Raw genomic sequence first — 27,555 nt, forward strand, 5'->3', positions numbered from 1 at the left:
ATGGTCTGGGAGAAAGCTCAGAAGGATGCAGAAGTGACTCAGTCCCAGGGCAACGTTTGGGTGGGACGGCAGTGGCCATTGTTGGTGCTTACTCAAGCAGCACATCAGAAGCAGCCCAGAACTCTGACAGTGGCCAGTCCACCACAGCTCACCCCCAGATGCATGCTGAGAGTCCAAATGGGACCCCCTGCCCTGTGGTGTGGCTCCACAATAGGGCAGGGGTGGCAAAGGCTAGGGGGAGTGATTGGCTGTGAGGGACAAAGGGGACTTGGACCCAATACTCCATGTGAGCAGAGTGAGGGAAACAATGTGGATACCTGCACAGGTAGTGCATCAGAGACAGCTTGGACCATTGTTTGTGGTGAAACTGAAAGCACTAGGGGGACCCCCTTGCTTCAGCACTCCTCCTCCTCTGGGTCAAGGGTCCCAATCCTGGCAGAGGGAAAAGCACACACTTAAGGGAACAGAGCCAGCTTGGGCCTGACCCTCAGGACTTCTGCTCCAGCAACTTGGGAGCAGACCCTGTCCCTGATAGGGCAGTGATGGCCACTGAGCAGAGGGGAAACCCTACCTCACACCTGGCTCCAGCACTAGCACCTCCATCTCCAGCCCCACCTCCTACCAAGGCGATAGCTGCCAGCACACCCTGAGGAAAGATGTGACTTGCATCCACGTCAAATCCAGCTCTCCCACCAAAGGCACTGGGCACACGTAGCCTGCATAAGGATGCTCCCATGTAAGGACACCCCTTTAAGACCACAGTAGGTAACTGTTTCACCTAAACTCATAGAGGCAGAGAAAGTTAAGCAAAAGGAAAAGGCAGAGAAAACCCTGAAAAAGCAAATAATGGAAAACAATTTACCAGATAAAGAATTTATAGCAATTGTAGTAAGAATGTTAATTGAATTAGGAGAAAGGTGAACACAGAATTTTAACAAGGAACTAGAATATATAAAAAAGACCCAATCAGAAATGAGGAATTCAATAACAAAAAACACCCTAGAAGGAATGAATAGCAGACTAAATGAAGCAGAAGAGCACATAAGTGATCTGGAAGTTAGAATAATGGAAATCATCCAAGAAGAAAGTCAAACAGAAAAACAAGTTAAAAAAAGAACAGTTTAAGAGATCTTTTGAGATAACATTAAGCATACAAACACATTATTGGGGTCCCGGAAGGAGAAGAGAGAGGAAGAAGGGGATCGAAAATGTATTTGAGGAAATTATCACTAAAAACTTCCCAAACCTGAAGACAGAAAATAGATATTGAGGTATAGCAAGCACAGAGGGTCCCATACAAGATGAACCCAAACAGATCCCACACCAAGACATACCACAATTAAAATGGCAAAAGAGGGGCTTCCCTGGTGGCACAGTGGTTGAGAGTCTGCCTGCCAATGCAGGGGACACGGGTTTGAGCCCTGGTCTGGGAAGATCCCACATGCCGCGGAGCAACTAGGCCCGTGAGCCACAACTACTGAGCCTGCGCGTCTGGAGCCTGTGCTCCACAACAAGAGAGGCCGCGACAGTGAGAGGCCCATGCACTGCGATGAAGAGTGGCCCCCACTTGCCGCAACTAGAGAAAGCCCTCGCACAGAAATGAAGACCCAACACAGCCAAAAATAAATAAATAAAATAAAATGGCAAAAGAATTTTAAAGGCAGCAAGAGAAAAAGAGTCATATACAAGGGAATCCCCATAAAACTACCAGTTAATATCTCTGCAGAAACTTTGCAGGCCAGAAGGAAGTGGCATGATATATTCAAAGTGCTGAGGGAAAAACCTGCAACCTAGGATACTCTACTCAGCAAGCTCATTGTTTAGAATAGGAGGAGAACTTCTCAAACAAGTGAAAGCTAAAAGAATTCAGCAATACTAAACATACCCTAAAAGAAATGTTGAAGGGTCTTCTCTAAATGGGAGAGAAGAATCTATAAGAAAAGGAAAATCCCACTAGGGAAAGCAAATATATAGTAAGAATTGAAGATCATTTAAAGAAGCCAGCATGTAGATTAAAAGACAAAAAGTTGTAAAAGCAATTATAACTGCAATAAACAGTAAAGGGAGAAGCATGAAGATATAAAATATGACATCAAAAACAATGTGGGGAGGGGAGTAAAAAATGTAGATCTTTTAGAATGTGTTTGAACTTAAATGACTACCAGTTTAAAAGAAGTATATGTAGTAGTATTCAACATATATGTACCCCATGGTAACCACAAATTAAAAACCTACGATAGATACACAAAAACTAAAAAGAAAGGAACACATACCACTGAAGAGAATTATCAAAATAATGAATGTAGACACAGAACTTACACCCTTCACAAAAATTAACTCAAAATGGGTAATAGACCTAAATAATTTGGTTCTGTTGTTTCTGGAATTGGCCTTCTAATGTGATCAGATTTAAAGACACTGATGACTCTATTTCCAGTAGTAAAGAGAACATTAATAGTCCATGATGGGAACTGTTTATAGAGATACACAAAATATATACTCCTAATCAACCACTTATAAGAAGCAAGAGGCTAAGTGACTCAGTGAATGATACTTTTCAACGTTTTTTGAAGATTAATGAATTAAATGATGTGGTTGGTTGCTTCTAATGTTGCTGGACAAAGTGGTATAAGAAAAGGATAAGCTCAGGGATTTGAATACCTAGCTCAAGTGTCATGTAAATGACTTAAGAGCTTCTCTGTGTGCCTTGAATAAGAGTCTTATCTCCTGTAGAAGCAGAGCTAAAATTGCTGAAAGTCAAACACAGCACTTCACCTTGTAATTGGCTGAGTTACAACACAAATTTAACTCAGCCTTGTAGAGTGTCTACTGTTAAAGTGAAGGCATTGATTACGAAATAATGGGATCCTGCAAATTGGGATGGAAATGTGTGGGAAGACGCTGATGAAGCTGGAGACATTGAGCCCCTAAATACTGATAAATCTTCTTTGCCAGTGGAAGAGGTCTCCCCACCCCCAGTGGAAGCGGCCTCCCCATCTTCAGTGGAATCGACCTCCTTACCCCTAGCTGAGTTGATATCCTCAGCCCCAGGAAAAGTGTCTTTCCCAACTATAGAAGAAGTGGCCTCCTTACCCCTACCGGCAGCAGCATCTCCACTCCCAGTTTCCCCTCCTACAGTGGTATGGTCCTCTCCACCTGTCTATGGGGATTAACATAGCATTGCTTGAAGAAATGGTAATTGCCTCCCTTTAGGCAGTTGCCATACAAGATCATGGTGAGACCCCTCAGGGTCCACTCCCATCACCCTTCTCTGCTTCTAGACCTATAACTATACTCAGGTCCCAGCAGGCCTCTAAAGATGAGGTACAAAGTGTGATCCATGAGGGAGTGCACTACACTCCAAATGAACTAATTGAGTTTTCTAATTTATATAAGCAGAAATCTGGGGAAATTGTACGAATGTATACTAAGAATGTAGGGTAATGGTGGAAGGAACATTAAGTTGGATCAGGCCGAATTTACTGATATGGGCTCATGTTGGTTTGCAACCTTGGGAGTCCCTGGGTGATTGAAACTGGCCCCCATACTTGGAGTACAAGGAGAGACCCAAGAAAGAGACCACTCCAGATTGGTAGGTGGCAGTTTTAATAAGCAAGGGAACTTACATATGAGGTTTATCTTGGGTAGTCACAAGACAAGTGGATCTCTGCACCCACCAGCCAGCATCTTAAAAGTTTAGTCATGTGCACAGTCCAGATTGTCTCAACAATACGTTACTTTCTCAAGGCTGCATCCTTGAAACAGCTCATAGTGTGGGAATGGTGAGCAGAATGTACATTCCAAGGACAGGGGAATGGGTAAGCAGCCATCGATTGCCCAGGTCCAGCTTGCAGGTCAACTGGAGGTCAAGTCCTCTCAATAACCTCCTCTAATACTCCATCCCTGGTGACCAGCTCTTACAATCTTATACATCCTCCTCTTCTGCAGTGTCTCTAAGTAATCAGCAAAGAGTTTTAATACCATGGATGTGGCTCAATTGGTAGCTCTCTGGCTACATTGGAGGTAGTTGCCTCAGCAACAGTATAAGCACATGCAAGAGAAAATACAGATAAAGATAATGATTCTCAATATAAGTAACAATTTTTTTCCCACCAAGAACCCCATGATCCAAAACATTGATTTACTAAGTGCCCTAGTGAGATTGGATCACTCAGGGCATTCACTTGTGTCCTCATGTGATTTAATAAAGATGATACATTAGTAGACTCATCAGGTATGAACATAGAACATTCTGTTTGGGTAGTGGCATGGGTGCCTCCTTGTGAGGCAGTAATACTGTCCAAGTCCATCCTATTTTAGAGGATGGTTTTTCTCTTTAGATATTTGTCAGTGTTCAGTAAAGAAGGGCTTTGCTGGCTATCGTTTAAGTCTTGTTTGGTGAATCTAGTAAGGGATTCTATGTGTGCTATAATGTTCTCTAGGCTAATGTTAGGAATAAAGACAATGGCCAAATGACCCTGGCAGTGGAAACTGTGCCCACCCAGTGACTGGACACCACAGGACAGGGACAGCAGAAGTCTAAGGTTGGAAAGACAGATATTTAGCAGGAACTTGTATCGGGAAGTCTTCTCATATAGGAATAACACTTGTTGTCTGATATGTAGATGTTAACATGACTGCAGCTTTAGGAATCTGACCTGGTTGTGCATACTATACACGTTGCCAGGGGAGGCAGCACTGTCAGGCATGAGGAGATAGACAGCGGGTGGGATATGCTGACCAGGACTTCCACCTTCTCCCCTCTTTCAATGGTGCATGTTCCATTCTAGGTATGTTGTGCTTCAGTAGGTCTGACTTGCAGTAGGACGGTGGGATCCCAGTGGAGATTGAGTAGTTCTCCTTCATCCAGAGGTGCAAAGTAACTCACCCATCCTGGTGGGATGATTGGGATTTGCAACATTGCAAATTTCAGTAGATAACACTTTCCCTAGGCGTGATGGGGCTTGGTGTTCTCAGCAGCATAGCATGTTGATCCATGATGAGAGTCGAACAATAGTTGTCTTCCACGACTTCCATACCTTTTTATACCTTCACGGTGTTGGGTGTATTAACCAGTCTGGCATATGGGGAAACAGGTCCTACTGTTTGATCTTTCAAATGTAATAAAGCCTGGGACCATATTTTAGTCCATTAAGCCAAGGTCATTTTACCTGTTAGTAATTTAATCTGCTGTTTAATATTCCATTTTTCCTTTCTACCAACACTGCTGCTTGTGGGCTATAGGGAAGATGGAACCTCCACTGAATGTCATGTACTTTTGCCAGTCTTGCATACCATGACATTTGAAATGTGAACCCCCAGTTACTGTCTATTCTATGAAGGTATCTGTACATGGTACTCAGCTTCTCTAGTCTCCTAATGGTGGCAGCCTAGTTTGCATGGCAACAATGGAAAGCTTGGGTTAGGCCAGATACAGTGTTCACACAAACCAAAGTGTATTTAGCACCTTCAGTGAGATAGAGGAGGCTAATATAATCAATGTGCCAATGCCTCACCAATTGGGAACTCTTGTGGATGGCCCCAGACTCCTTTGGCAGTTGCCTTGGCTGTTGTTTAGAACAAACAGGACATGTTGTTGCTGCATTAGCCAAGTCACTGTATTCCAAGGGCAATCTGGCATCCTTGGTAATACACCATCACACCTGAGTGCTACAGTGGCCACTCTTTATATGCACCCAGTCTGCTGTGGAAGACAGTGAGGACTGCCTCAGTCTCTTGCAGATGAACTTAAATGTCTTTCTACACATCCTGACTCCATGAGGGCTTATTTGTGATTATTCATCCCTTGGTTTCCCATTATCCAAGACATAAGGTCAAACCCTTTGGAACAGCCCAACTGTCAGTACAAAGGGCTAATAGCCAGGGCTCATGAGTGATCACCAGCTACATTGTTGAGTTCAGCACATAGGCTGCTATGGTTCATTCTTGTTTCCATCCAGATGGTGTCAGTTTGGGCTGAATAGCTACTGAAATGCATGTGGGCGGGTTGCCCTGACTAGATCCATCTGTACACCAGGCATTAATGGGAATTTCTTCTATTACCTCTCTACAGGACCCAGGGGCCGCCATAGGAATAAGGGCAGAGACATTTGAAGGATCTACATGTTCCACAGGCCTAGTAGCACCTGCATTTCCAGAGACAGTGGGCTGATGGACAGGGTGCTCCTCTGCTGCATACAGGCATGCAACTTAGTCAAAATAGGAGTTTGAGCAATAACAGAGGTGAGTTGATAGAACATATTCTCAACCCAACTCTTCATGGGAAGGGAAGTTCTTAATATGCTGTTCATTAAAGCTGTCTGATCATATCTGATTCTATGCACATTTTAAAATATGACATTCCAATCAAAGCCTTGGTAATATAACCAAGTTTCCAATTGTGTCCTGTTTCAATGAAAACAGATTCTTATTGAACTTATGCAAATAAGTATGTTGCCATAAAATAAGATTACTCACCAAGAGTTTCTGAATCCTGGCTTTGGTTAGCAGTTTTATAAATTCATCCTTTTTTTCCTTAGAGTTCTGTGAATTCTTATTCAGTTCAGTGGTATAATCTTCTTTATCAGAAGCCTGTATATGTCAGTCTTTTCCATGAATCTCCTTGAATATGAAGCACTTTTGCAGGAATACTTTTGCAAAAGCATCAGAGTAAAAAAATAACTGTAAATGACAAAAGACTTTAAAATGGCCATGGTTAAAGATCTGATGAGAGTTCATTGTAATGCAGTTGACAAGAGAATTTGGTTATTTCTGTAACATCATTTTTAAAATAACTAGAATTATTGTTGATGGAGGTCATTGAGAGGACGTGACCACTGGTTGACCCATGGCTGGACCTGGGCAATCAGAGGCTACTCACCTCTTCCCCTGTCCTTGGAATGTACATTCTATTCACTGTTCCAACACTAGGAGCCATTTTCAAGGATGCAGCCTTGAAAGAGCAATGTGTTGTTGAGGCCATCTGGACTGTGTATGTGACTGAACCTAGTTAATGCCTCTATATAAACTTTTAAGATTCTGGTGGACTGGTGCAGAGATTTACTCATCTTTCAGCTGCCCAAGACAAGCCTTGTATATAAGTTTTGTTGCTTATTAGAACTGCTACCTACCAATTTGGAATGCTCTATCTCTTTCTTCAGTGTCTCCTTGCCCTCTGTGTATGGGGGCCAGTTTTTGAACCAACAGTTGATGAGCCGGCCAGGAGACCTGAGAAATGGGTCTTGGTAAAGAGGCATCTGTGGGGGAAAAGAGGTATCTTGAGTTGGTCACGACTTCTCTGTGACCAGGGGTGGACCATATGTTAGATGCTTGTGGATCACTGCTTGAGTACAGGGACCTCCTGAAAATGCTAGCTGGTTTGACATGCTTGTTTAGAAACTACACATAGTGCACTGTGGCAAACAAAGAAAACAAATGGCTTCTGCAGTGGGCTGGTCTCTACTGTGGTCAGTAGAGTAATTTAACATATCAAATTTAACACATCAAATAAGTCTAATTAGTTTAATCTCTCTCTCTCTCTCTCTTTTTATTTTTGGCTGCATTGGGTCTTTGTTGCTGCACGCGGGCGTCCTCTAGTTGCGGCGATCAGGGGCTGCTCTTTGTTGCAGTGCGCAGGCTTCTCATTGCGGTGGCTTCTCTTGTTGCAGAACAAAGGCTCTAGGCACGTGGGCTTCAGTAGTTGTGGCTCATGCGCTCTAGAGCGCAGGCTCAGTAGTTGTGACGCACGGGCTTAGTTGCTCTGCAGCATGTGGGATCTTCCCGGACCAGGGCTCAAACCCGTGTCCCCTGCATTGGCAGACGGATTCTTAACCACTGCGCCACCAGGGAAGTCCCTAATATCTCTCTTATCAGGAGAGAGGACAAATCTTTCAGATGTTCCAGGGACCCTCTGGAAAATCCCAAAGTTAGTTTGAAGTCAAAAAGACTTCATTTAGAATTTAATTTTGGGGAAGTTTGTCAAAAATATCAAAAAAGGTTTTAAAAGACTTGCTTAAATAGTATTATAGGTCACTGTGAAATAATATTTAGTTATCTATTTAGCCAAAGTGTCAGTTAAGGACTTTGAAGGCAAAATCAGAAAGTTACATAGTCATAAAAAATCTTAGCTCTTTTAACAGAGAAGACTCAGTTTTCTTAAGTAATGAAAGAACTGATAAAGACAACATGAAGCGCAGAAAATTATTTTGATAAAACACAGAATCTTTGTTTTCTAGGTAGATTACTTAAAAGGTAAAGAAAAACTTTTCATAATCTTATCAAGAACAAACCAATAGTTCAAGGAAAGTTTGTTCTTCTCAAAGATGAAAGAAAATTAAATTTTAGTTTTACCTAAGTACACTATTGATATTAAAGCTTTTTTTCTTCACCAATTAAATAGAGCTCTTTTATAAATTAATTTTGGCAATACCATTCGGATGTAGAAATATATCATATATAACAGGTAAAAATAGACATACAAAAGCATACAGACAGATACAAACAGAGACCATATAACTTTCATTTAAAAATTTTAGCCATGAATCAGGTACAGCAATACAAAACTCACTAGTTTATAAATAATAGTTGAATCCAAATGTGTCTGGCAGACAGAACAAGTTAAGATTAGCCACTCAAATGGATAAAGCTTTTTACTAATATTTGTGGAGAAGACTTAAGATTTGTATTTGCCCTTGAACAATAATCATATAGAGGCTGTGGACTGATTTTGGGCAAGGGAGCTTCTATAGCAGTATGTGTTTTAAAAAGCCTCTTCTGCCGCCTTTTTCCCCCCTCCAGTCTCGAGCAATCCTGGGCAGTGTTTTAGTTAGTTCCTGGGGTATTTACATTTCAAAGACATTGTAAGACTTACAACTTCAATGGGAAGAGAAAGAATGCAAGTTTTTCTCTTAGGAGTTTTGGGGTATATTTCTCTATTATCAGAAATCTGGGTAATAACTATTTAAATTTTTCATTTGTATTAGGGGTCAGATGGTGTACAGCTACGTCTTGTTTCATTGTCAGTAACCACAACACTCTCCCCTTTGTTCTCCTCACTTTCCCAGGGATTCCACGTCTTAGTGTCTCAGCCTTTGTCTCACACCTTAATCTGCAGCAGCTTGTGCCCTCCTAGCTTTTCAAAACGGGCATGCTATTGTCTTCAACTTATTATCCTGCTCTGCCCCAAAGCTAGCAGAGCAGTGAACAATCACACATCCTTCTCTACCCTCAGCTCTTCTTCCAGCTGTCTAACTTGAGCTTCAGCTTCTAGTTGGGCATCAGTGGCCAGATGAAGTGCCAACAGTAGAGACCAACCCACAGTTGCAGCCATTTGTTTCCTTTCTTTGCTGCAGTGCACTGTGTGTAGTTCCTCAAACAAACACATTAAACCAGCCAGCATTTTTGGGATGTCCCTGTAGTCATGCAGCAGTCCACAGACATCTAACTATGTACCACCCCTGCCCACAAAGAGGTCAATGGCCAACTCAGGATTTCCCCTATCGATGCCTCTTTCCCAAGACCCATTTCTTCCGTCTTCTGGCTGGCTTGCCAATTGTTGGTTTGCAATTCTTGGTTTGCAATTCTTGGGAGTTCCCTGGGTGATATTCAAAACTAGCCCCCATTTAACAGAAGGCAAGGAGAGACCAAAGAAAGAGGCAGAGCACTCCAGATTGGTAGATTGTGTTTTTAATAAACAAAGGAACCTATATATGAGGCTTGTCTTGGGTGGTCGCAAGATGAGTAGTTTTCTGCATCAACCTCCCTTAATGGAGGTCAGTCACATACACAGTCCAGATAGTCTCAGCAACACATGAACAGAACATACATCCCAAGGTCAGCAGAGGCGGGTAAGGAGCCTCTGATTTCCTGGGCCAGGTCATGGGTCAACCAGTGCTCACATCCTCTCAGTTACCTCCTCTAACAGCTCACTAAGCAGAGATCCTGCATTTAATGTAGCTGACGAAGTTAGAAAGGCCTCTAATTGGTTGGTTGGTTATCTGACTGAAACATGGACAAAAAATTTCCCACGGTATGTGAATTGGAAATGCCTGACCTCCTTTGGTTTAATGTAGAGGAAGGGGTTCAGAGATTTAGAAAGATTGGAATGTTAGAGTGGATTTGTCATTTAAGACCTACTCATCCATACTGGGAGTGTCTAGAACAGGGGTCCCCAACCTCCAGGCCTTGGACCAGTATCTGTCCGCAGCCCATTAGGAACCAGGCCACACAGCAGGAGGTGAGCGGCAGGCGGGCAAGCAGAGCTTTATCTGCGGCTCTCCATCGCTCACATAACCGCCTGAACCATCCCCCCCCAACCCTATCCATGGAAAAATTGTCTTCCACAAAACCGGTCCCTGGTGCCAAAAAGGTTGGGGACCGCTGGTCTAGAAGACATACCTTTCACCAATACTTTGAGAAATAATTTGGTGAGTGGAGTCCTAGCATCCTTGAAGATCTCCGTGATTGCTCATCTCTGTAAGTGAGACGTTACCGTGGGAACTGCAGCCACTCAATGGAAAAACCTAAATGCAGTAGGAGTAATTTGATCCTGGCGTGGCAGGGGCCAAGTGGCAGCATTCAATCACCAAAGGGAAGGTGAGTGTGGTTACCATAATGGACAGCAGAGACAAAGCAGCAGTCAGAATAGTCTGATTCATGCAGACTTATGGTGCTGGCTAGTTAGTGTTCTAAAAAGTGAAATAAATAGGAAGCCTACTAGATTTTCACTTGATCTGTATAAGCAGAAAAGTTCTAGATCAAGTGAACAAAAATCTAACTCAAATCATAAAAACAGAGAGTCACAGCCCCTTGATCAATTCCAAGACTTAAGACAGTTTGTAGACTTAGAACCCCTTGAATGAAGGGGGGGTTGGGTCCCCTTGAAGAAGGATCCCAGTACACTAGTGAAAATTTATACTGTTAATATTTCTCCCAAAGGGACCTGCAGCCTTTTACCAGAGTAACTGTACATTGAGAAAAAGGAAATAATCAGACCTTTCAGGGACTACTGGCCACTGGATCTAAACTAGAACTGATTCTAGGAGACCTGAAGCACCACTGTGGCCCTCCAGTCAGAGTAGGGGCTTATTAAGGTCAGGTAATCAATGGAGTTTTAGCTTAGGTGTACCTCACAGTGAGTGTAGTAGCTCCCCAGATCCATCCTGTGGTTATTTCCTTCCTTCCAGAATGCATAATTGGAATAGATATATATAGCAGCTGGAAGAATCCCCACATTGGTTCCCTGATCTGTTGAGTGTGGGCTATTATGGTGGGAAAGGCCAAATGGAAGCCATTGGAACTTCCTCTACCTACAAAAGTAATAATAAAAAATAATACCACATTCCTGGAGGGATTTCAGAGATTAGTGCTACCATCAAGGACTTGGAAGATGCAGGGGTGGTGATTTCCACCACATCCCCCTTAAACTCTATTTGACCAATGTAGAAGACAGATGGATCTTGGAGAATGACAGTGGATTATCACAAGCTTAACCAGGTAGTAATTCCAATTGCAGGTGCTGTACCAAATGTGGTTTCATTGCTTGAGCAAATTAACACATCATCTGGTACCTGGTATGCAGCTGTTGATCTGGCAAATAATCTTTTTCTCCATACCTGTCCATAAGGCCCACCAGAAGCAATTTGTGGAAAGGCCAGCAATATACCTTCACTGTCGTACATCGGAAGTATATCAACTCTCCAGTTCTGTCTTAGTTCACAGAAATCTTGATTGCCTTTCCCTTTCATGAGGTATCACAATGTCCATTACATTGATAACATTATTCTGATTGGACCTAGTGAGTGAGAAGTAGCAACTAATCTAGACTTATTGGTGAAACAGTTGCATGTCAGAGGGTGGGAAATAAAACCAACTAAAATTCAGAGGCCTTCTACCTCAGTGAAATTTCTAGGGATCCAGTGGTATGGGGCATGTCGAGACATCTCTTCTAAGGTGAAGGATAGGTTGTTGTATTTGGCCCCTCCTACAACCAAGAAAGAAGCACGATGCTTAACTGGTCTCTTTGGATTTGGTGGCAACATATTCTTCATTTGGGTGTGTTATTCTAGCCCATTTACTGAGTGACCTGAAAAGTTGATAGTTTTGAGTAAGGTCCAGAACAAGAGAAGGCTCTGAAACAGGTTTGGGCTTTTGTGCAAGCTGTTATGCCACTTGGGCTACATGATCCAGCAGATCCAGTGGTGTTGGAAGTGGCAGTGTCAGATCGAGTTAGTGTTTGGAGCCTTTGGCAAGCCCCTGTGGGACGAATTACAGCATAGGCCCTTAGGATTTTGGAGCAATGCCCTGCCCTCATCTGTAGATAACTACTCTCCTTTTGCGAATCAGTTCTTGGCTTCCAACTGGGCCTTAGAGACTAAACACTTGACCATGGGCAACAAAGTTACCATCAAACCTGAGCTGCCCCTCATGAACTGGGTGTTATCTGACCCACCAAGCCGTAAAGTTGGGCATGCACAGCAACACTCCGTCATCAAATGAAAGTAGTATATATATGATCAAGCCTGGGTAGGCCCTAAATGCACAGGTAAATTACCTGAAGAAGTGGCCCAAATGCCTATGGTCCCCACTCCTGCTACACTGCCTTCTCTTTCCCAGCCTGTACTTGTGGCCTCATTGGGAGTTCCTACAATCAGCTGACAGAGAAAGAAAAGACTTGGGCCTGGTTTACAGATGGTTTTACAAGATATGCAGGCACCATCTGGAAGTGGACAGCTGCAACATTACAGCGCCTCTCTGGGACATCCCTGAAGGACAGTGGTGAAGGGGAGTCCTCTTGGTGGGCAGAACTTCAGGCAGTGCACCTGGTTGTTGACTTTGCTTGGAAGGAAAAATGACCAGATGTGTGATTATATACCAATTCATGGGCTGTGGTCAACGGTTTGGATGGATGGTCTGGGACTTGGAAGGAACATGATTTAAAAATTGGTGACAAAGAAATTTAGGGAAGAGGTATGTAGATAGACTTCTCTTAATGGGAAAAAGACGTGAAAATATTTGTGTCCCATGTGAATGCTCACCAAAAGGTGACCTCAGAAGAGGAAGATTTTAATAATCAAGTGGATAGGATGACCCATTCTGTCGGTACCATTCAGCCTCTTTTGCTAGCCACCCCTGTCATTGCCCAATGGGTTCATGAACAAAGTGGCCATGGTGGCAGGGATGGTGGTTATACCTGGGCTCAGCAACATGGACTTCCATTCACCAAGGGTGACCTGGCTACAGCCACTGCTGAGTGCCCAATCTGCCAGCAGAGGAAACCAACACTGAGCCTCTGATATGGCACCATTCCCTAGCATGATCAGCTAGCTAGCTGGTGGCAGGTTGATTGCATTGGACTGCTCCCATCATGGAAGGGGCAGTGTTTGTCCTTATTGGAATAGACACTTACTCTGGATATGGATTTGCCTTCCCTGCATGCAATGCTTTTTCCAAAACTACCATCTGTGGACTTAATAGAATGTCTTATCCCCGTCATGATATTTCACAGAGCATTGCTTCTGATCAAGAACAACCCTTTACAATAAAAGAAGTGTGACAGTGGGCCCAAGCTCATGGAATTCACTGGTCTTACCATGTCTCCCACCATCCTAAAGCAGCTTGCTTAATAGAACAGTGGTATGACCTTTTGAAGATTTAGTTACAGCACCAGCTAGGTGGCAGTACCTTGCAGGGCTGGGGCAAGTTTCTCCAGAAAGCTGTATATGCACTTAATTAGTATCCACTATATGGTGCTGTTTCTCAAGTAGCCAGGATTTACAGGTCCAGAAATCAAGCAGGTGGAAATGAAAGTGCACCAGTCACTATTATCCATAGTGACCCGCTAGCTTCCTGTTTTCATGACTTTATTTTCTGCTGGCCTAGAGGTCTTAGTGTCAGAGGGAGGAAAGCTTCTATCAGGAGACATGACAATGATTGCATTGAACTGGAAATTAAGACTGTCACCCTGCCACTTTGGGCTCTGAATCAACAGGCAAAAAAAGGAGTTATGGTGTTATCTGGGGTGATTGATCCTGACTATCAAGGAGAAATTGGACTACTACTACGTGGTGGAAGTGAGGAAGAGTGTGTCTGGAATACAGGAGATGCCTTAGGGCATCTCTGAGTATTACCATGCCTTGTGGTCAAAGTCAATGGAAAGCTACAACAAACGAATCCAAGCAAGACTACTAATGGGCCAGACGCTTCAGGAATGAAAGTTAGGGTTACTCTGCCAGCTAAAGAACAATGACCAGCTGAGGTGCTTGCTGAAGGCAAAGGGAATACAGGATGTGTAGTAGAAGAAGGTAATTATAAATACCAGCTACAACCACACCACCAGTTACAGAAATGAGGACTATAATTGTCATGAGTATTTCCTCCTTATTTTGTTATACATATGTTTGTGTGTGTATATATACATAAACTAAGTAAATATTTTTGTTTTATTTCCTTTCTTGTTCTTTTATCATATAAGATAAGCTGTATTGACTTTACATCAGTAATTGAGTATTGCTAATTTTACATCATAGTATATAAGTTATAGGATATCAGGAGAAGAGTAAGCATCACTCAAGTGCCCTTCCTTCTCTTCTGGGGAAGGGATTAGTGCATTTTCAGTTGCTTGTAGGATAGCTATATCATGTCAGTTGTTATTGTCTTTATTTGGAGATCCAATATGGTTATTGTCTTGTTATTGTCTTTATTTGGAGATCCAGTATGGTTTAAGGAGATATGTATGGGTACCAAGCTGACAAGGGGTGAAGTTATGGTGGTTAATTTTATGTGTCAACATGATTGGGCTAAGGGCTGTCCAGAAAGCTGGTAAAACATTATTTCTGGGTATGTCTGTGAGGGTTGTTAAAAAATAAAATTCAACTGAGTAAATCAGAAGATCTAATTGTGCTTTTTCAAAGATTCATGAATCAAGCAGCATCTCATCTAGCAAACAGAAAGGAGCTCTGAGGAGCTGCACAAAATGGAAGGCTTTTATAGACAGAAGGGGACAGGAAAAGGAAGTTTCTAGCCAAGAGTGGACTGTCTCAGGCAAAATCACCTTCCTATGGGGGACAAAAATGGTCTATCGAGTAGATTACCTCACTAGTGCTGACCAGGTAATTCCAGAATGACTTGTTACAGGTCACATTCTTGGGAGAGGCTGACATTGCAATTAGATTAGGTATTAAGTCTTGGTTTGCTGATGTGGGGCTTAGCACAAGTGACTCCATTTGAGGCCTATTGTTTCTTTTTTAACAGGGTGTTCCCAGAAGAGATTAACATTTGAATTGGTAGATTGAGTAAAGAGGATCACCCTCACTAATGTGGTTGGACATCATCCAATCCATTGAAAGGCTGAATAGAACAACCAGGCAGGAGAAGGGCAGATTTACTCTCTTTACTTGACCTTGGACATCCATCTTCTCCTACCCTTGTACACAGGCATTCCTAGTTCTTGGGCCTTTATAGACTCAGACTGGAACTTACACCATCAGTCCCCCAAATGTCAGGCCTTTGGACTCAGACTGAATTACACCATGACCTTTTCTGGTTCTCCAGCTAGCAGTGGCAGATCTTGGGATTTCTTGGCCTCCTTAATCATGTTGGTCAATTCCTATAAGTCTCCTCTTATTTATAGCTATGTCTATATCCATGTTATTGATTCTGTTTCTCTGAAGAACCCTGTCTAATGCAATATGGAACCTAAAATAGTCAAAGTCATAGAAGCAGAGAATAGTATGGTGGTTGCCAGGGGCTAGGGTAAGGGGGAAATATGGAGATGGGAAAAGGGTACAAAGTTTCAGTTATGCAAGATAAATAAGTCTTAGAGAATTAATGTACGGCATGAAGACTATAGTTAGCAATACTGTACTGTAAACTTGAAATTTGCTAAGAGGTGTTCTCACCACATACATAAAAAAGTAATTATATTAGATGATGGATATGTTAATTAGCTTGATTGTGGTGATAATTTCACAATGTGTGTGTGTATATATATAAACATCAAATTGTATGCCTTAAATATATATAATTTTTATTTGTGAATTATACCTCATTAAAGCTGAAACAAACAGAAATAAAAATGTCCAGATTGGATGGAAAGAAGTAGAAATATATATATATATAGTATTTCTTATATACACTCCCACACACAATTAGAACTAATAAATGAATTCAGAAACATTTCAGGAAACGTCAGTGTAAAAAATCAGTTATATTCTATACTCTAGCAATTAACAATCCAAAAATAAATTAATATCTTTACTTAGAATAACATCAAAAAGAATAAAATACTTAGCAATAAATTTAACCAAAGAAATGCATGTCTTGTATACTGAAAATTACAGAATATCATTGAATGAAATTAAATAAATGGAAAGACATTCCATGTTTATGGATTAGAGGGCTTAACATTGTTAAAATGATAATACTTTCCAGAATAATCTACAAATGCAATTCAATCCCAATCCAAATTCCAGCTGCTTTTCTTTCTCCAACATTAATAATCTAAACTTAAAATTCATATGAAAATTCAAGGGACCCAGAATAGCCAAAAGAATCTTGGAAAAAGAGCAACAAAGTCAAAGGACTCACATTTCCCTATTTCATGACTTACTACAAAGCTACAGTAATTAGAGCAGTGTGATACCGGCATGAAGATAGGTATATAGATTAATGAAATAAAATTGAGAGTCCAGAAATAAATCAGTACACCTATGGTCATTTGACGTTCAATAAGTGTACTAAGACAATTCAATGGAACAGAACAGTTTTGTCAACAAATCTTGCTGGAACAACTGGACCCCTGTCTCATACCATATGTAAAAATTAACTCAAAGTGTATCAGAGACCAATATGTAAGAGCTAGAACTATAAAATTATGACAAGAAAGCATAGGTGTACATCTTCCTGTACTCAGATTAGGCCATTAAAAAAAATATATGATACTTAAAAGCAACAAAAGGAAATAGAGATAAAGTATACTTCAAAAATTTTAAAAAGTTGCTTCAAATGACACTATCAATAAAGTGAAAAATAAATTCACAAAAGGGAGAAGCGTCATATATTTGATGAGTCTAGTATCCAGAATATATGAACTCTTACATGAGTGTAAGAGTTCTTACAACTCAAAGTAAAAAGACAGGAGCCAATTTAAAAATGGACAACGGATTTGAGTAGACATTTTTCTCCAAAGAAGATAGATAAATGGCCAATAAGCACTTGAAAATTGCTCAACATCCTCAGTCATTAGAGAAATACAAATCAAAACAACAGTGAGGTTCCACTTCACACACATCAGTATGGCTATAATAAAAAAGACAGTGAGAAATGTTGATGAGGATATGAAGAAATTAGAATCCTCATACATTGTTGGTAGGGATGGAAAATGGTGTAGCCTCTGTATAAAACAAAACCTCAAAAGGTTAAGCATAGAGTTAACATAGAGGAATTCCACTTGTAGGTATATACCCAAGAGAACTGAAAACGTGTTCACACAAAAACTTGTACATGAATGTTCGTAGCAGCATTACTGATAGTAGCCCCAAAGTGGTAACAACCTAATGTCCATCAACTGATGAATATATAAACAAAATGTGACATATCCATATAATGCAATATTATTCAAATGTTAAAAGCAGTGAAGTATATCAGCACATGACACAACATGGATGAACCTTAACAACATTATGCTATGTGAAAGAAGCCAGTCACAAAGGACCAAATATTTTATGATTCAAAGACTGGTAGAGAAATTCATGGTGCACACTCACTAGAGCCCCTCCTCCCAGCACAGGCATTATTCGGAGAAAACTCCCAACTCCCTACATCTCCCTGGGGAGAGAAAGAGAAGAGTAGAACATACCCAATGTTCTGACTTTTGAGGGGGCTACCAAGAGACTGGTTTTTATCTTGCCTGAATCTAAGCTCTGACAAGAAAAGGATACCAGGTTGGGAGACTTCGAGAACAAGAGATCAACGTGCAGTACCACAAACAGACGCTAGATGTCGCTCCAGCACAGTGGCTTAGTATACTACCAAAGAGGCTGCAGTACCATATATTGACACCAGGTGGTGCTTGTGAGTAAAACCCGTCAAATTTCAATTAGATTACACACACAAGCCCAGAGAAAATGTATCCCCCCAAAAGTTTTAGAAGGTCTCCTGAATCTCTACCTGGGTGATTGAGGAAAGTCTTCCATGTGCAAAACCAGATCACAAAGACTGGGAGAGGTGGCTGATTTTTCAAATGCCAAAGTCCTAATGGGACATAACAAGGTATACAAAGAAACAGGGAAACGTGGTCCAATCAAAAGAACAAATTAAACATCCTGAAACTAACCCTAAAGAAACAGAGATATATGAGTTTCCAGACAAATATTTTTTTTTAAACTGCCATAACGGGCTTCCCTGGTGACACAGTTGTAAAGAATCCACCTACCAATGCAGGGGAGATGGGTTCGAGCTCTGGCCAGGGAAGATCCCACATGCGACGGAGCAACTAAGCCCATGCACCACAACTACTGAGCCTGCGCTCTAGAGCCCATGAACCACAACTGAGCCCACGTGCTACAACTACTGAAGCCCACGTGCCTAGAGCCTGTGCTCTGCAACAAGAGAAGCCACCGCAATGAGAAGCCCACGCACCACAACGAAGAGTAGCCCCCGCTCGCCACAACTAGAGAAAGCCCATGCATAGCAACAAAGATCCAATGCAGCCAAAAATAAATAAATAAAATAAATTTATTTTAAAAATACTGCCATAAGGATGCTCAACAAATTAAATGAGAGCATGGATAGATAGCTAAAATGAAATCAGGAAAAAATGCATGAAGTAAATAGAATAACAACAAAGAGTTAGAAATTATGAAGAAACAACAAATAAAATTGGGGAACTAAACAATACAATTACTTAACTGAAAACTTCACTAGAGATATTAAGCAGTAGATTTGACCAGTCAGAAGAAAGAATCAGTGAAATTAAAGGACTTCAAAATTACCCGGGCAAAGGAGGGGGAAGAAAAAGAAGAACGTGAACAGAGTCTGAGACGCCATTAAGTAGAACAACATATGCATTATGGGAGTCACAGAAAGAGAAGAAAAAGAAAAAGGGACAGAGAGCCTATTTGAAGAGCTAATGGCTGAAAAGTTCCCCAGTCTGAGGAGAAATGGACATACAAATTCAAGAAGCTCAGAAAAACAACAGCTAGGATAAATATAAAGAGAATTACACCATGACATACCTAATTGAACTGTCAAAAATCACAAAGAGAATCTTGAAAGAAGAAAGAGAAGAGCAGCTTATGACATACAGGCCTACCTTGTTTTATTGCACTTTGTTTTATTGTGCTTCACAGATAATTGCATTTTTTACAAATTGAAGGTTTGTGGCAACCTTGCATTGAGCAAGTCTATTGCCACCATTTTCTCAACAGCATCTGCTTACTTTGTGTCCCTGTATTACATTTTGGTAATTCTTGCAATATTTCAAACTTTTTCGTTATTATTTTATTTATTATGGTGATCTGTGATCAGTGATCTTTGATGTTACTATCGTAATTGTTTTCAGGCACCATAAACCATGCCCATATAAGTTGGCAAACTTAATTGATAAATGTTGTGTGTGTTCCAATTGTTCCATTGCCCAGCTGTTCCCCAGTCTCTCTCCCTCTGCTCAGGCCTCCCTATCCCTGAAACACAACAATATTTAAATTAAGCCTAATAACCCTACAATAAGTGTTCAAGTGAAAGGAAGAGTTGCATGTCTCTCACTTTAAATCAAAAGCTAGAAATGGTTAAGCTTAATGAGGAAAGCATGTTGAAAGCCAAGAGGGGCCAAAAGCTAGCCCTCTTTGTGCCAAACAGTTAACCAAGTTATGAATGCAAAGGAAAAGTTCTTGAAGGAAATTAAAAGTGCTACTCCAGTGAAGGCAAAACAGATATTGCTGACATAGAGAAAGGTTTAGTGATCTGGAAAGATCAAACCAGCCACAAAAGTCCCTTAAGCCAAAATCTAATCCAGAGCAAGGCCCTAACTCTCTTTAATTCTATGAACCTGAGAGAGGTGAGGAGACTGCAGAATAAAAGTTTGAAGCTGGCAGAGGTTGGTTCATGAGGTTTAGGAAAAGAAGCTGTCTCCATAATTTAAAAATGCAAGGCAAAGCAGCAAGTGCTGGCATAGAAGCTGCAGCAAGTTATCCAGAAGATTGAGCGAAGATCATTAATGAAGGTAGCTACGATAAAAAACAGATTTTAAATGTAGACTAATCAGACTTCTATTGGAAGAAGATACCATCTAGGACTTTCATAGCTAGAGAGGAGAAGCCAATGCCTGGCTTCAAAACTTCAAAGGACAGGCTGACTCTCTTGTTAGGGACTAATGCAGCTGGTGACTTTTGGTTGAAGCCAATGCTCATTACCATTCTGAAAATCCTAGGGCCCTTAAGAATTATGTTAAATCGACTCTGACTATGCTCTATAAATGAAACAACAAAGCCTAGATGATATCACATCTGTTTACAGCATGAGTTACCAAATATTTTAAGCCCATTGTTGAGACCTACTGTTCAGAACAAAAGATTCCTTTCAAAATATACTGCTCATTTGACTATACACCTGGTCACCCAAGAGCTCAGGTGGAGATGTACAACAAGATTCATATTTTCATGCCTGCTAATACAGCATCCATTCTACAGCCCATGGATCAAGAAGTAATTTTGGCTTTCAGATTTTATTATTTAAGAAATACATTTTGTAAGGTTATAGCTGCCATAGATAGTGATCCCTCTGATGGGCAAATCAAATTGAAAACCTTCTGGAAAGGATTTGCCATTCTAGACGCCATTATGAACATTTATGATTCATGGGAAGAGGTGAAAATATCAACATTAGCAGTCTGGACGAAGTTGATTCCAACCCTCATGGATAACTTGGAGAAGTTCAAGACTTCAGTGGAGGAAGTCCTTGCAGATGTGGTGGAAATAGTAAGAGAACTAGAATTAGAAATGGAGCCTAGGGACTTCCCTGCTGGCACAGTGGTTAAGAATGCATCTTCCAATGCAGGGGGTGCATTTTCAATCCCTGGTCAGGGAACTAGATCCCACATGCATGCCACAACCAAGAGTTCACATGCCACACCTAAGAAGCCCACCTGCCACAACTAAGACCTGGCACAACCAAAATTAAAAAAAAAAAAAAGAAAGAAATGGAGCCTGCAGATGTGACTGAATTGCTACAATCTCATGATAAAACTTGAACAGATGAGGAATTGCTTCTTATGGATGAGCAAAGAAAGCGGTTTCTTGAGATGGAATCTACTCCTGGTGAAGATGCTATGAGGATCATTGAATTGACAACAGTGGATTTAGAATATTACATAAAACTTAGTTGATAAATCTGCAGCAGGGTTTGAGAGGATTGACTCCGATTTTGACAGAAATTCCACTGTGGGTAAAATGCTGTCTAACAGCATTGCATGTTACAGAGAAATCGTTTATGAAAGGAAGAGTCCATCGATGTAGCACACTTCATTGTTGTCTTATTTTAAGAAATTGCCGCAGCCACCCCAACCTTCAGCAAGCACCACCCTGATCAGTCAGCAGCCATCAACATCAAGGCAAGATCTTCCACTGGCAAAAAGATTGAGTTGCTGAAGGCTCAGATGATGGTTAGAAATTTTTAGCAATAAAGTATTTTAAAATTAAGGTATGTACATTGTTTTCTTAGACATGATGCTATTGCATACTTAATAGACTACGGTATAGTGTAAACATAACTTTTATATGCACTGGGAAACAAATTTGTGTGAATTGCTCTCTTGTGATATTCACTTTCATGTGGTGGCCTGGAACCAAATCTGCAGTATCTCCAATGTATGCCTGTAAAAGTGAGCTGTTATTAAATTATCAGTGGATTTCTTAGAAGAGAACTTGCATGCTAGAAGGAAGTGGGATGATATATTCAGTGTGCTAGGAAAAAAAAAAAAAAAAACCTTCCATCTAAGAATACTATGTCCAGCAAACAGTCCTTCAAAAATGAAGGAGAAATTAAGACTTTCCCAGATAAAAGCTGAGGAAGTTTATCACCACTACACCTGCCCTACAGGAAATGCTGAAGACAGAGAATTCCCTGGCTGTCCAGTGATTAGGACTTGGCGCTTTCACTGCCGGGGCCCGGGTTCAATCCCTCGTCAGGGAACTGAGATCCCTCAAGCCGTGTGGTGCAGCCAAAAAAAAAAAAATGCTGAAGGCAGTCCCTTCAGGTTGAGGTGAAAAAATGATAAACAATAACACAAACCCATATGAAAATATAAAACTCCCAGGTAAAGGTAAATATATAGATATAGAATCTTATAGTAATGTAAATGTATAAATCATTTTTAAAACTAATATGCAATTTAAAAAACAAAAGCATAAAAAGTAATTATAAATCTGTTAATGGATGTGCAGTATAAAAAGAGATCATTTGTGTCATCAATAATGTGAAGCTGGGGGGACAGAGATTTAAGATTTAGAGTTTCTATGTATGATTGGGAATTAAGTTGTTACCAGTTTAAAATACTTTGTTATTATTTTATGATTTATGTAAATGAAATGGTAATCACAAACAAAATGTATCTATAGAATATACACAAACGGCTCATCTCATGAATCCACTGAAATAGAGTGAAATAATATTTATAGAGCGCTTTTCTCTCCTAGAAAAGAAGAAAGGTTGCCAGTTGTTGCTTCACAGAATCAAAATAATAGGAATTCAAATAATTTTCTTCTGCTCTTTTAAAATATCTTTCTATCCTGCAGATGGAATGGCCTCTGATGATGAAAAGAGAAACCATATCTCTAAAATGGTTTTGAAAATTGGCTGAAGATAAAATTGATGAAATATTCAAACTCTTGAAAACTATGAAAAACCCCACAGAGAAATCAATTATTTGAGAGGCAAATTTTTGGAAATCATTTAAGTGTTTTGAAATGAAAAGATGAGGAATAGCAAAATTAAACTATTTTACAATCATTATATAGAAATTTTATTTTAAAAATATATATTATATGTATATATCCCAAAGGATAATATTAAAATCTGAATCTTTTGTAATAAATGATACTCTGTGTGAAAAAAAAGAATATACACAAATGGAAGTAAGAAGGGAATCAAAACATGTTAGTACAAAAAAAAATCAACAAACACAAAAGAAGGAAGCAAGGGATGAAAGAATGACAAAAACTATAAGACATACAGAAAACAATGAACAAAATGGCCGTAGTCAGTTTTTCACTATCAGTAATTACTTTAAATGTAAATAAATTAAACACACCAATTAAAAGACATGGATTGGCAGAATGGAGTGAAAAACAAGATCTAACAAGATGTTGTTTACAAGACACTCATGTTAGGTCTAAGGACACACATAGACTAAAAATGAAAGGATGGAAAGGATATTCCATGCAAACAGGAGCATAAAGAGAATGCAGGTGGCCATACTTAGACAAAATATTTTAAGACAAAAATTGTTAAAAGAGACAAAAAAGGACATTATATAATGATAAAAGGGTCAATTCATCAGGAGGATGTAATGATTATAAATATATAGGTACCTACATTTGAGCTCCCCAATATATGAAGGAAACACTGAGAGCTGAAGAGAGAAATAGACAGTAATACAATAATAATGGAAGACTTCAATACTTCAATTTCAGTTATGGATAGAAGAACCAGAGAGAAGATCAAGGAAACGGACGACTTGAACACCACCATAAAACAAGTGGATCTAACAGACTGTTGGGCTGCACCCCGAAGGCCTACAAAGCCTTGTAGTTACCCAGCCTCGAGACTGAAGAAACAGCCCAGAGACTGCGACAGAGACATAAACAGTTTATTGGACAAGGGGATCTTACACAAAGGGTCCTGGAGTGACAATCCACTGTGTGCAGCAGACTGCAGGCAGAACGTGGTAGCAGTCTTCACTACTCAGGGGAGAAGGAGGCTACCATTTATAGGGGGAATTGACATCAGGTTGGCTCATCGGTTACCAGGGGCTAATTAAGTCTTATAATTAAGAGGATTGGATAGTCATGTGAGTGAAGCAGGGACTGGTCAAGCAGGAGATGTACAGAGAGCAAGAGAGCAGCCATCTTGAATGGCCTAACCATACACAGACATATACAGAACATTCCATCTAACAGCAGCATAATACACATTCTTCTCAAGCACACAGGAACATTCTCATGTCAGGCCACAAAACAAATTTAAGAAGGCTGAAATCATACGAAGTATCTTCTCTGACCACAATGGAATGAAACCAGAAATCAATAGCAGAATGAAAATAGGAAAGTCCACAAATATGTGGAAATTAAACTACTCACTCTTAAACAATCAGATAATCAAAAGAAATCACAAAAGAATTTAGAAAGTATCTGAGCAAAATGAAAACAAACCCACAAAATAACAGAACTTATGGGATTCAGAATGACATCAGCAAAATGATAGAATGGGCATTTTATACCATCTTCCCCCCCAAACCCCGAACACCAATTTTTCCAATCATCCACAGATGAAAGTGACTTTGTGGAAGTCCAGGAGTCCAGCGAGAAGTTCCAGCACACCACTGGAGCAAAAATAATTTAAATTGGACACATTGAAAAGGGTAAGAGGAAAAGCTTCACTTCACTTGCATAACCCTTTCCCTAAGGTGGAACAGCTTAGTACCAAGACCCTCTCCACCTGTGATTTCTCCCACGGAGAAAGTAAGAGTGAGTGAAAGACAAGATTCCTCAGCTGTGTGGAATGCTGCCAAAGAAGCCCACCTCTTTCTTATCCCATCCAGAATACTGAAGTGTGCTGCATGTTTGGACAGTGGGGAAGGGCTGGCAGAACAGCAGCCAGGGTTCTTGGGAGGGCATCAAAAGGACACAGATCCTACTAACACTTCCACTGATTCCATCACGAAGCCCACCCACAAGCTGCTGGGGATGCCTCCATGTGGATCTCCCCAACTGGTCCACAGTTACCCTCAATGTTCCATGCTCCTCATTCACACACACCCTCACTGTGTGGCTTGCTCCCTGCATGTACCCCCAAGGGAAACACATATGAGTTTTGCAAATGGTTAATGAACACCCACACAAATCTGTCCTGTCTCTGTTGGACTGTGAGAAAGCACACAAAATTGAACATTTGGCATTGCCATAGGGAAAGCAAATGGGAGGCTGTCGCACCCAGCCTGGCTTTGTAGGATTGAGGGAAGGTATACAATCTTAATAATTACCCCTCCTCCCCCACACCAGGGAACAAGAAGTGTGGAGTAGGCATATTTACAGAAAAGGTCTGAGAAAGTCTCAGAATCACTAGCACAGATGACAGATAGTATTTGTCAGCTGAAGCCAGTCAGTAAAGACTGGAGGATCTGACTGCTTCTTCAAATAGGAAGACAGCAACATAAGCCTTCAAGGAACATGAAAAGTCAAGGAAATAATGACACCACCAAAGGGATACAATAATTTTCCAGTAACTGACCCCCCCAAAAATGGAGACCTGTGATTTGCCCAATAAGGAATTCAAAATAGTTGTTTTAAGGAAGCTCAATAACCCATAAGAAAACACAGAAAGACAAAAGAAACCAGGAAAAAAATATAGGAGGTAAATGATAAGTTTCACACAGAGAGAAATCATAGAAAAGAGCCAAACAGAAATTATGGAGCTGAAGAATACAGTGAATGAAATGAAAAATGCAATACAGAGCATTAAAAGCAGATTTGATCAAAAACAAGAATCTGTGAAGTCAAAGGCAAGTTATATGAAATTATCCACTCAGAAGAGAATGAAGAAAAAAGAATGGGAAAGCATAGATGGAACACTCTTTCCAAAGAGAACACTCTTTCCGAAGAAATGTAAATTGTAGCAATATTTTTTTGGATCTCTCTTAAAGCAAAGGAAATAAAAGCAAAAATAAACAATTAGGACCTAATTAAACTTAAAAGCTTTTGCACAGCAAAGGAAACCATCAACAAAATGAAAAGACAACCTACTGAATGGGAGAAAATATTTGCAAATAATATGACCAACAAGGGGTTAATATCCGAAATGTATAAACAGCTCATACAACGCAACATCAAAAAATCAAACAACCTGATTAAAAAATGGGCAGAATATCTGAATAGACATTTTTCCAAAAAAGACATACAGAAGGCCAACAGGCACATGAAAAGTTGCCCAATATCATTAATCATGAGAGAAATGCTTCACAAAGACCACCAACATTTTTATTCAATGGGCTACCCACACACCGGGAATCAAATTGCTGGACTTGTCATACGGTCTTCAGTTGCTGTACCCCACCTTAAATGCTTACTCTGCTGATATATTCAATTTCAGCCAACTCCAGGTAACAACAACATCTTTGCCCCAGGGCTTCCCTTCAGTTGGATGCCCCGCCCATATTTCTGCCCTAATTGCTCCTCAAGGAGTGATTTTGGAGTAGCCTTCAAGGCCACCTTGGTTATTCTGTGCCCAGGGACAAACAGCTCTTGGCTCACAGATGCCTTTAACCACACCACTAGGACTCATATAGCAGAGATAGCCCATGAATGGGTACAAATGCCTGGGTTTCTTGTGGGAGGTTCTGATGAATACTTTATACTGGGAACTTCTGCCTTTGGATTTTATTGCGGGACCCATATCACAAGGCTCTCACCTAGTACATTATTCTCTCTCCCAGCTATGGGGTGTGGGGTGGTGGTGGTGGTGCACAGAGTGCTGGGGGCATGTGTCACCTAGTGGGGTGTTCTGCAGGTTACACACCCCATGGGGCTCGCGGGTGGGGCTCCTGGTGGAGTCCATGAGCTGGCTAGTAGGATGTGTCAGTTGTTGAGTTCTCTGCACTGGCTGCTGACAGCCCTCACTTTTTCTTGCTCCTAGCTGCCCCCAGATGCTTCAGATGTGCTGATCCCCCTGTGTTCTTGGTGGGAAGAGAAAAAGTGGGCCTCCTGGGCATAGTGCCACAGGCTGTGGAAATTGGGCACTCATTTTCCCCTTACTTTCCCTTGAGGGAAAAATCGAGGGCCAAGGAGGTCTCTCTTGGCACTGAGCTGTGCCACACTGAGGGAAGGGTGATGTGAATAAAGTGAAACTGTTCTTCTTACCCTCTTCAATGCATCTGTTCTGATTTTTTGCTTCACCATGGTGCTGAAACTTCTCCACTGGCCTCCTAGACTCCTATAAAGGTGTTTTCATCTGTAGTTGGTTGCTAAAATTAATGTTTCTGTGGGGGGTTGATGGCTGGAACCTCCTATTCTGCTGTTTTGCTGACATTCTTTTCTAAGCTATTTTTTTTAATGACTGCATTGTTTGTCCTGTGTGGCCAATGAAGTCTTTGTTTTGTTAGGTGGTAAGCTGGTGTTTTGACAGGGTTTCACTAAATGTCTGGAGCCTAGAAAAGAAAACAAAAGAAAAAGAAAAAAATACTCTCCCAGTCTTTGCAAATTGGTATTGTTTTGGGGCACTCCTTCAATGCTTAGCTGGACCATTTACAACTCTTTCTTAGCCTTCATGTCTTGCTTCCGTGGAAACTGA

The 27,555-nt window shown here is 40.8% G+C and overlaps 1 protein-coding gene and 1 pseudogene across 17 annotated transcripts in view; both read left to right on the plus strand.

Annotated features, from left to right (window-relative positions):
- On the plus strand, positions 1-27,196 carry LOC117310185 (uncharacterized; annotated as a pseudogene).
- Positions 1-27,555, plus strand: part of SYTL4 (synaptotagmin like 4) — a 203,744-nt gene that overhangs the window by 29,263 nt on the left and 146,926 nt on the right. For all 17 annotated transcript variants that reach the window (XM_073799499.1, XM_073799504.1, XM_073799503.1 and 14 more), the window contains one exon: positions 6,074-6,243. The gene's annotated coding sequence lies outside the window, so the exon portion shown is untranslated. The remainder of the gene's footprint in view (positions 1-6,073; positions 6,244-27,555) is intronic.

This window comes from Tursiops truncatus, chromosome X (genome assembly GCF_011762595.2).
Source record: "Tursiops truncatus isolate mTurTru1 chromosome X, mTurTru1.mat.Y, whole genome shotgun sequence".
Lineage (NCBI taxonomy): Eukaryota > Metazoa > Chordata > Mammalia > Artiodactyla > Delphinidae > Tursiops > Tursiops truncatus.